The following is a 10,997-nucleotide window of genomic DNA, read 5'->3' on the forward strand; positions in this document are numbered from 1 at the left end:
CATAGTTCTGAATAATCTCATGTAAGTCTCATGTGAAATCAGCCTCAGTAAGTTGGGGTTATTATAGCTTGGTGGTAGAGTACCTGCCTCAAAAGCTCAAAACTCTCAAGTCAGTCTCCAGGATAATAACAAAATGAAAAAAAATCCCTACTACCAGGTCATTAGGAAATTCAGTACAAAAACTATTAACCATCTAGGAAAAAAAGACAGGAAAAACTGGAGCTTCTTAGTGTTGATGAATGCATTTATATGATCTTTTAAAAAGTCTCTGACTGTACTGCTGTTGGCATGAATGCTAACTGTGCTAGCATTTCTTTAGTAAGTCTTGTAAGCCAGGTCGGATTCTGAGAACAAATAAGTCAAGAATGTTCCCTGCTGGGTCAGAGTTTCTAATTTTGGATCAAGTCATGGAGTCTGTGGGACATTTAAGAACATGACTATAAGAAAACATGATCTCTTGTATCTCATTTTAGAATTACACAATGTCAAACTTCAATGTAAGGAAATTTGGCAATATCCATTAAAATTACAGATGCATCTGCCATTCCACCCAGAAATCCTCCTTCTGAGTATTTCTATTTTCCCATAGCTACAATCCCACATGTGTAACAGTACTGCAACAGCGTTTGTGATAGCAATTGGAAATAACCCAAATTGCTTCACCATTAACAACAGACTGGGTTGTAAGCCATGTTCATTCACATAGTGAGTGCTGTGTGGCTGTAAAAATAAAAAAAGAAGACAAAGATGAAGATCATCTCTACAAACAGGGCTCCATGTAGTCAGGAAGAAAAATAAAGTGTTAAAATCATACAGAGCAAAAAGTCTAGTCTAACTGTAAGCTACAGTTACTCAGGAGACCGAGGCAGGAGGATTGCTTGACTGTATTGCTGTTGGAATGAATGCTAACTGTGCTAGCATTTCTTTGGTAAGTCTTGTGAGCTAAACTCCCAGCAGTTTGAAACTAGCCCAGGCAACCCAGCAAGACACTGCCTCAAAAATAGGGGGGAAAAGCATACATATTTGATTCTATATGAAGAAAAGCTTGGAATTAGGTATATTTGTAGGTGGTAAAGCTTGTGCTTAGCATACACGAGTCCTTGGGTAAAATTCCCAATACCACAAGCTAACAAGCTAGAGGAAAGCATAGGAAATTATTATGTATAAGTAGAGAAATCATAGGATTTTTTGCTTAAATGGGATATTTTTGATAATCAAAAAATTCACAGCCAGGCATGGTGGTGCACACTTTTAATCCCAGCACTTGGGAGGCAGAGGCAGGCAGATCTCTGTGAGTTCCAGGTCAACTTGGGCTACAGGGAGACTCTGTCTCAAAAAGACAAAAACGAAGGAGTCACTATACCAAGACAAAAGGCACAGCTTAGGACTGTTTCAGACTAGTCCTATGGCTCTGCTATTTACAAAGGATAGGAAACATGGGGCTGGGGAAAGAGGACCCAGGGAAGGGTGGGAATGAGATTTCTCAAAGTACACCTTCTTATATTGTTTTGATTTTAGAATGATGCCCACATCTAACCTATTGAAAATGAGAAATAGCATTTAGAAAATATTTGTTAGCACTATGGTCATTTAAGAGATGCTGCTGGGATGACTGGGGGAGAATAGTCCCCTATAATTCTCCTCAGTGACGGACCCCATGTGTTGTACTACCAACATACCAAACAAGATGTTCCTGTTGGTACAATAGTAGAGCGTCTAGTGTATGTACAACCAGCAAATTTTCAATTGGATATAATGCCTGCTCCTAGTGGTGGAACACACATCTGGTACTGTAGACCCAGCCAATCCCCTGTAGCAGAAGAGAATTTAGGCCCCAGTGGGAAGTCACTGCAATTGCTTTGTTAGATGGAAATGATGCACCTGCTAAAGTACTGAAGAAACATTTGTGTTTACCTCCATAGGTTATTATAGCAGTCACTGTTTAGATGTTCTTGCTTCTTGCTGTGTGTGTTCTTTTATAGTAGATGGACTCCCACTGAAAGTGGCCAACAGCCCATGGAAAACAGGTGATGTAGAGACCCGAAAGTTCGGTGCCTTGCCACAATGGGAGGAAGATCATCCCATACCTACCACCCCCTCCAAGGCTCAGGAACTTTTGCAGAAGATGTTGGTGGAAAGAATGTAAGAGCTGGAGGAAGGGGTGGAGTGTTAACTGGAAATGTCCTCCAACCACAATGCCAGCAAGCTATAGTCACACCTCCTTCCCACTCTCATCAAGGAGTCGAGGGGGTGTCAATTACCCCTCCTACCCAATCAGTTGACCTTAGTTGCATGTGGGGGGAGGGGCAAAGGATATATAAGCTGAGAATACCAAGAGGCACATCTCTCATCATTTTGTGTGGCTGTTGGGAGGTCACAGGATTTGAGTGTGGACTTTACAATGCAGCTGTAAATGTGGGGCTCCCACTCTTCTGTAAATAAACCCCTGTGCTATACTTTGTTAAAAATAATAATAATAAAGTACTTAAAAAAAGAGATGCTCCTGGATCTTCATGTCTTTAATGGTAGATAAACTTTTAGTGGACTCTGAACTCCCTACTGGTGGTTTCTGAAGACAAGACCAGATCATGCATGGGTACAGGTCTACCTTCTCCTAGGTGAACCTTCTGACTGAGGGTATTTACCTGCATCTGTTCATCCATCTGTTCAGCTTTGAGCAAATCTAACTTAAATATTATATGCACATGGTGTTCCCCAAGGAGGCTATCGACTAGTTGAGAAAGCAAGTTCACGAATGGATGGATGAATGGATGAAGAAACAAGATGAAAATGCCCTCACATCCCTTGCAAATGTTTAACTCACTTGTATGACCCACAGGGTTTCTAAGGTTCTGGAAGAACAGGAATGGACTAAGCATGAATGGTTCTGCTTGGTTTAAAAGACGGTTTGGTTTGTGACTTTAATTTATAAAGCACTTTTTTTTCTGAGAAAATGTGCAACAAGTGTGGATAATGCATAGTCAGCACCTAATGGATTAAAAATTAGCTTATAGCTTTTGAAAATGTCTTTATAGTTTATAAGACAAAAAGACAAAATGTTTCATCAAACAGAAGTATCCCTGTTAAGGACAGAAATTCTATTCAAGAAAATGTCTTTTCTGCCTTCAGCACTAGAAAAAGAAAAGAAAACAGCAATCTTAGTATGCTGACTCACACCTATAATCCCAAAACGTGAGAGGCTAAGGAGGAGGATTGGGCATTTAAAGCCACTCTGGGCTACATAGTGAGTTCCAAGGCCAGTCTGACTACTCGAGAACTTGTCGAAAGAAAGAGAGAGAGAGAGAGAGAGAGAGAGAGAGAGAGAGAGAGAGAGAGAGAGAGAGAGAGAGAGAGAGAGAGAGAGAGAGAGAGAGAGAGAGAGAGAGAGAGAGAGAGAGGGAGGGAGGGAGGGAGGGAAGGAAGGAAGGAAGGAAGGAAGGAAGGAAGGAAGGAAGGAAGCCAAATATGGTGGCACACGCCTTTAATCCCAGCACTCAGGAGACAGAGAGGCAGGTGGGTCTCTGTAAGTTCAAAGCCAGTCTGGTCTACATAGCAAGTTCCAGATCAGTCAAGGCTACACAGTAAGATTCTATCTCTAAATAAAAGTAAAAATAAAAGAAAGAAAAAGAAGGAAAGAAGGAGAGGAGGGAAAGAAGGAAGGGAGAAAGGAAACACTTTGGATACACGAATATTTAGTTAGAAGAAGTTCCAGAGTTGTGTTACAGAGGGAGGAGGATGAGCCTGGTAATGTAAAATTATCCAGAGTTGACTTTCCATGAGGTCTTAGGGAAAGGAAAGAAAGAAACTGCCTTTTTAATTTTTTTTATTATTAGCTGGGTATGGTGGTGCATGCATTTAATCCCAGCACTCGGGAGGCAGAGAGGCAGGTGGATCTCTGTGAGTTTAAGGCTAGCCTGGTCTACATAGTGAGTTCCAGGCCAGCTGGAGATACAGAGGAATACTGTCTCAAAAAGATCAAAAAAAATTTATTATTATTTTTATTTTCCGTGTATGAGTGTGTTGCTTGCATGTAGGTAGATACACCCATGTCGTGCAATGCCCAAGGACTCAGAAGAGGGCATCGAATTCCTTGGAACTGGAGTTACAGATGGCTGTTAGCTGGGTGCTGGGAATCAAACCTGGGTCCTCTGCAAGAACAGTCAGTGTTCAGCATCCAACTGCTGAACCATCTCTCCAACCCTTAACAAGCTCGTTTGAACTCTTGAAAACATAAATATAAACTAATACCATTTGCCAGATTACTATTTATGGTCCTTCTAGATCCTTAATTCTCTGTCCTATTTTTGGATATTTTCTCCTAATTTTCCTCTAAGCATTTAATTTTGTCATCTCTGGACTTTGCACAGGCAATTCCTGTCGCTTTGATTAGCCTTGCTCTCCCTCATGTAATGGGTCTCAAGTTTACCTCTGCAAACAGCCCTTTTATTAAAGTCTGAGTCACATCAGTGTTACCTGCTGTATTCTGTTTTCTTCACAGTTTTCAGAATTTAGGGTAAACTTATAAGCATAGTAAAGTAGGAACTGTGTCCTGTATTTCCAGTGTCTACTTCTGGGAAATAATGGGTTCTCAAAAAGATACATTGAATGGATTGAAAAACAATGAATTACCCTTTCATTTGTTCATGTTCTAACTTCTTGAGTCAGTGGATTTACACGCATCACCTCAAAGGCCCCATTTCTGGCTTAAGTACCATCTGTGCACAGGGCCAGACTTCTTTGGCACAGTCATTCCCCTTTACACTCATTTTGGGGGAGCAGGGAGGCTGCACCCCTTAAGATCTTGCGCACTTAGGTGATTTCAGACTGTAGGGCAGATTTTGGAAGCAACAAATGGTTTCCAAATCTGGGTATTTCAGAGCTGCAGTTCCCATAGGACACGCACTTCTCTGTCTGCATCTAATTTTTGCACAACTGATAGTTATTTATAGCAGTTTATCCAACTGACATATAATTCCACTGGGACTAAAGTGGCAGAATTGACAATAAGCTCTCCAATTATGTGTTATTTTGCTATTTTCTAACAGACCAAAAATTATCTTCATTTGGATCCCCCTCCTTTTGTGATGTTTTTCCTCCACTTCTGCTTTTGAATTGAACTTGGGAGGCCTCAGCTGGCTTAATTTAGTAGCTATCATTGAAGACCTATCACACACTCAAGAACAGACTTGTCTCACCATCCATTTTTATTCATGGTGTCATCCAGGTTAAAAATAAATGCCAAGAAAAAGCCAGTGGAAGGATATGTGCAAAGTTCTGAAATGGCTGAACTGAGCTCTGCAGGCCAGTAGATGTTTCGAAAACGTTTTCCTGGTCATCATTTCCTCTGATGTACTCTCCTCTTGCCTTCAGATCATGCTCAGATCTCTGAGGATGTCACTGAACTATGGAGCATGGAGGGTCAGCGTGAGCTACAGAACCACAGCCACTCTTGAAGGCCATTTTGGGGACTGGAGAGATGGCTCAGCAGTTAAGGGTTTGCTGCTTTTCCAGAGGACCAGAGTTTGGTTCAAAACTCAGTTCAGGCAACTCATAACCAGCTCCAGGGAATCTGACCCTCTCTTCTGGCCTCCGTGAGCACTGCCATGAAAATGGCATATACCCACACAGACAGAACTTAAAAAGAAATTAATTTTGAGGTGATGACACAAGGGCCTAGGTGGTAGGGTGATTTGCCTACAGCAGAGGGCAAGGTTATAGCCATGAACAAACCTTGCTGTCCTATCCCCACTCTGGCCCTACATTGCTCTTCTGCACCTCCCTGGCAAGCTTTTGCCTTATCATATTTAACCCATTCATCTCCATATTCCACCTGTCAGCCTCTGGGCAAGATGAAGTCTGAACTTTTTCTACTTTCTGCTCGAGTCAGGCTGCCCACCTGGTGAGGGGGAGCTTTCTCTCTGAGCTGGGTTCCCTGGGCTGCTGAAACAGAACTGTGAACTTTAGGCTTAGACAACAGAATGTTCCTGTCTCCCCAACCTGGAGGTTACATGTTCAGGACAGATCAGCAGTGAGCAGAGTTGCTTCCTTCTAGGAACTGTGAGGAGAAGGTGTTCCTTGCCTCTTCTGACTTCTAGTAGCTCCAGGAATTCCTTGGCTGTGGTGTCATCACTGCAATCTCTGCCTCCATCTTTGTGTAGCCAACTTCACTGTGGTTCTTTGCCTTGTCTTCCCTCTAAGCAAGTCTAGTCTGTCTCTAAATGTTCCTTTTTTACAAGGATGCCAGTCATTGGAGGAGGGTCAACTTTAGTGATCCAATTTAAGCTTGATTACCTCTTTAAGGTGCCTCTTTTCAACTAACATCACATTCTGAGGTGCTAGAGACTAGGACTTTTTATATTTGGGGGATGTTCATAATTCAACACATGACATCATCAAAAGTGCATTCTCTGTCAATTGAACTGCAGCACTGCCTGGCAGTGGCCGACAAGCAGAAGACAGATAAAGAAACAGCTGAGAGAATCTCAATACCTAGACGAAGCTTAAACAAATGAACAAGAAAAGCTTAAACTTAGAAGTATTGTTTTTGTTGATCTTCTTGTTATGTGTTCTCACCATTCTCTCTGTCCCAGTTTTCTGTCATTCATTCATTCACTCATTGTAGGCTCATTGACTATGTGGTAGGCACTGTTCTAGGACTGAACACACAACAGTCAATGAAGTAGACAAAAATTCTGATCTCCACTGCTATGGTTTGGATGTGGTTTGAGTGTGTCCCTCAAAGCTTCGTGTGATGGAAGCGTGGTTGCTAGTATGGAGGTATCAGTTAAGAGGTGGTGGGACCTTTAAGAGGAAGGCCTGGACTCAGCCTCCTAGGGGTGAGCTTCCCAAATCTCACAGTTCAGTCCCCCTGCTTTGGGATAATCTGCAGTCCCTCCCACTGCCCCAGGGTCAGGCTTCCCTGCTGGTTAGTAGGGGCCCAGAACTTTGGAGACTGCCTGAGAGCTCCTGACTTGACTTCTGTGGGATGACCCTCCAAAACTGCACCGTGCCCATCCCCCTGCTCTGGGACCACCTGCAGTCTCTCTCACTACTCCAGGACTTAGGCTTCCCTACTGACTAGTAGGGACCAGCACATCCATCTCCCGTCTCCTCTCCTTGGACCTTGGCACTTCCATCTGAGGTTTCTGAAGTGCTCCTAACTATCTAGGGCTGCTTTGGCCTCCTGGAGGGCCCCTGAGTATCCTGACTAGAGCCATATGGTCCCTCGAATATAAAATCAAAAGAAAGAATCTGAAGCCCAGATGGGTTATCTTTTCATACTCAATCAGGAGGCTACCAAGATACATAAATAAACAGAATCAGACCTCAACTCAGTGAAGGAAGGCTTGAGTTTCATACCAAAGTCACAAGCAACAAAAGATGTCCCCATTGCCAATACCACAACAAAAAATAGCAATATGAAAAACCAAAATAATATGCTCCTACCAAACACCATCAGTCCTATAGAAGAGTTCTATGATGAGAACCCCCTAAAGATAACCCAGGACACAGCAATAGTGTCAGGATGCACAAGACCCATGCAAAGTCAAGCAGACAAAAACTCAGCATAGAACTTGGGAAATGGGCAGCAGTGTCCAACCTCAGTCAAAGAACTATTGGTACTGATCACTGCTGGGTGAGGGAGAGCTGATCTTCTTTAAAGGGAGTGGCTCTAGATAGGCTGACTAGACTCCAGTGGATGAACTTGCACTGAGGGACATCTGGGAAAGTAACTTGACTCAATAGGCCTTAATGTAAATGACAGAATGCATGAAATCTGGTGGGGGTGGGGGGCTATGGGAGGGTGCAAGTGGGGGAAGGAGTATAAAAGTGATTAAGATGTTTTGTATGAAATGCACAAAAATTCTATAGAAAATGAAAACAGGAGAGGCCTGATAGGTTTGCTGAGTCCCCGGAGATATATCTTTGGAAGTAAGTCACTTAGTATGTTGGAGTCCCAGTCCCTTTTGTCTTCACATCTCATCCTGAGATCTCTCCCTTTCACACACATTCACACAGTTGTGATGTCATCTCTTGAGGTCTGCATGAGAGCCAAATGATGGCAGCACCTTGTCCTTGAACATGCGTAACTGTAAGATAAACTCTTTTTCTTTCTAAAAGTACCCAGCATTGGAGATTATATTATAACCATGGAAAATGGATGAGTACACTCACGGAGCTTATATTCTAGCTGCAGGAGATGGATGGAAATTAGATATGCAATTATGTTAGACTATAAGCAATAGAATGAGGAAAAATAAGTGAGGAAGCGTGAGAGCGCTAAGAGAAATGATACTGTTTTAGGTTAGGTGGTGAGAAGAAGCTGACTGCAGAGGTGATATTAGAGTAAAGACATGCAGGAGGTTTGAAGAAACCGAGTATCTGAGGGAAGAACATTCCAGGCAGAAGGAACCAGGATCACAAATGCTCTGGACTTGCAGCATGCTCTAAGTCCTCAGCTAATAACAGCAAGGAGATGGGTAAATCTAGAGGAGGAGGAGTGTTGGGGGAGTCAAGAGGAGATGAAGCTGAGGAGAGTAGAGTGGAGGAAGCACTGGAGACCATTGACATTGGGGGATACTGGATGGATGTTGTTGGCTTTTCCCTCAGAGACATGTGACCCCCAGTGAGGCTTGAGGAAAGGGAGAGATAGATCTGACCCACGATTTATGCCTTCGACTATTGCACTGAAAAAAAAGACTCCAGGGCCCAAGTGCCATAATGGTGACCTAGGTAGGACATGATGAGAACCTGAACCAGGAAGACAAGTGGAGTGGGTGAAAGGGCTTTCATTCTAGAATCTAGACCTTCAGGAGCACACTTGGACTGGGTAGTCTGTGAGAGAAAGAGAAGCGCCAAGATTCTAAGATTTTGGGCCTGAGCAAGCGGAAAGATAAGAGTTACTATCAACTTAGATGTGAAAAACTGGGACAGAGTTCAATTTGGAATAAGTCTGAAGGGCTTAAGAGAGTCCCAAGTGGAAACGCCAAAGTGCTCGAGTGTCCCTCTACGACAACACAGACTTCTTAACCCTTCAGAACCATGAGTTTGTCAGACTTGCCCAAGCACCCAGCAGGATCCCTTCTTCCCAATATGAACCATTGCATTTTTTTTTACCCCCTTCCCATTTACTCCTGCTCCTGTCATTTTTTTTTCTTTTCTGGAATGCCCTCCAAACTTGCTTCCTCCTATCTAAAGCCAAAGCACCCCTTGGTTCATATTTCCATTCTACAGATCTGAGCCAGATGCTGCAGAGGATGAGGTTTGGGGTGAGCCTGCCAGCCTCCCAGAAGCCTTTCTCAGCTTCTTTATCTGCATAGCCTTCCTCTGACCTCAGCTGTGGACTGAGTCCTGGTGCCTGGAGCCCTCCTTCTGATCTCTTGTCATCTGCAGCCATGATTATTATTGAATAATTTGGGCTGAGTTTCTTTTTCCTTGATGAAGATATAAATTGTCTTCACAGAGCACCGGGTAACATGTTCAGCAACTCCTGCTAGAGGTGAATGCAGGAGACTTGAACAGCTCTGGTTCAAGTCTCCCCTGTTTCTCTGGGGTGTCATCTCTCTCAGACTAGTAAGGAAACAAGACTGGGGAGAGTTAAAAAGGAAGGGAAGGCAAGGTCTGTACTGTCAGTACTGGGTGCTTGACTTTGATCTAATGGACTGTGGGCCTTTGATTCTTTGGCTCATAGCCCTACCTTCCTGAGCCCAGTTAATCATTAACATCTTTCTGAGAAGGAGGTTGAATAGTGTCATATAAACAACATTCAAAGAAAAACTAAGACCAGTTCAATTTAACGTTTATTTGAGCAAGTGTTCTAGAACCAGATAGTACTCTCACCAAAGCATTCGCCTCCCTTCCTCCCCCCACCAACACCACATACACATACAATGTGATGAGCTACTTTAATCACCAGAAAGACAGGAAGGGACAGAGATTATCTTACTGCTATGTGGTGTTTGCCAAGTTTGGGCATAGTTTGGCAGCCTTCATCCTGGGATTGGTTGAGAGGTCACCTGCTGGGATAGGCTGAGGCCCACTTGCCTACTACAGTATATATTCTTTTGTTAGGTTATAACCTGCTTATGCATCAACTTAGGTTGCAGTTTATTATGTATGGAAGCCCTTTAGGGCCAATGCATTAAAAGTGTGGAGGCTGGTTTGGGCCAATTCATTCCAGTTCAACAACAACATGGACTTTGCTCTAAAGTCCATTTGGACCCGAATTATGACCCTGCTATCTGCTATGTGACGACATGAGGCAAACCATTTAACTTCAATCATACTCATCCTACTCATTTCTACAGTAAATATGGTTAAGGTTTTTGTGATATATATGTATTTAAATTTTTTTATATTCCTTCAAGCTTTTATTGAAGTGCACTGATTTGAGGATAGATTTTAGATCTTCTTTTTAAAAATTATTTATTTAATAACCACATACTTAGATGAAGCATTTCATTACATCAGCATTGACATATTCAATAACACTTTTCTGATCTAGGCTGCATCTCTTACAAAATTGGCTGTACATTTTTAGGTTTACAGTTGAATTATTAAAGTTATACAATATTATACTCAGTATAAACCCTATAAGACATAAAATTAAATGAGGTCTTAATCTTTAAAATGAGGTCTTAACCTTTTTCCTCTCTATCCGTATTTGAAAATTTCCCCATACAATGTATTTATCCACTTTTCAGTAATATTGTATACATGAAATATATTTAGTATAATGTTATTTATTTTTATCATATTTTATTGTATTTTACATATTCTTTATTGCTATAATAAACATGCTATAATTTGATGGCTATACAATCCTCTCTTTTTCATGATTCATATTGTGTCTTTGAAGGATGCTCAGCAGGGCATTTCCTGTGCTCAACCATGGTGCTCAAAGACCTACAGTCCACTGGCCACTTGAGTTTGGCTCCATTATACGTCTGTTATTTAGAGTTGGCCTGTTGTTTGTTCCTTTTCCTATAAGAAGCTAA

The sequence above is a fragment of the Nannospalax galili genome, unplaced genomic scaffold (assembly GCF_000622305.1).
Source record: "Nannospalax galili isolate Female #2095 unplaced genomic scaffold, S.galili_v1.0 scaffold46, whole genome shotgun sequence".
In the NCBI taxonomy this organism is placed as follows: domain Eukaryota; kingdom Metazoa; phylum Chordata; class Mammalia; order Rodentia; family Spalacidae; genus Nannospalax; species Nannospalax galili.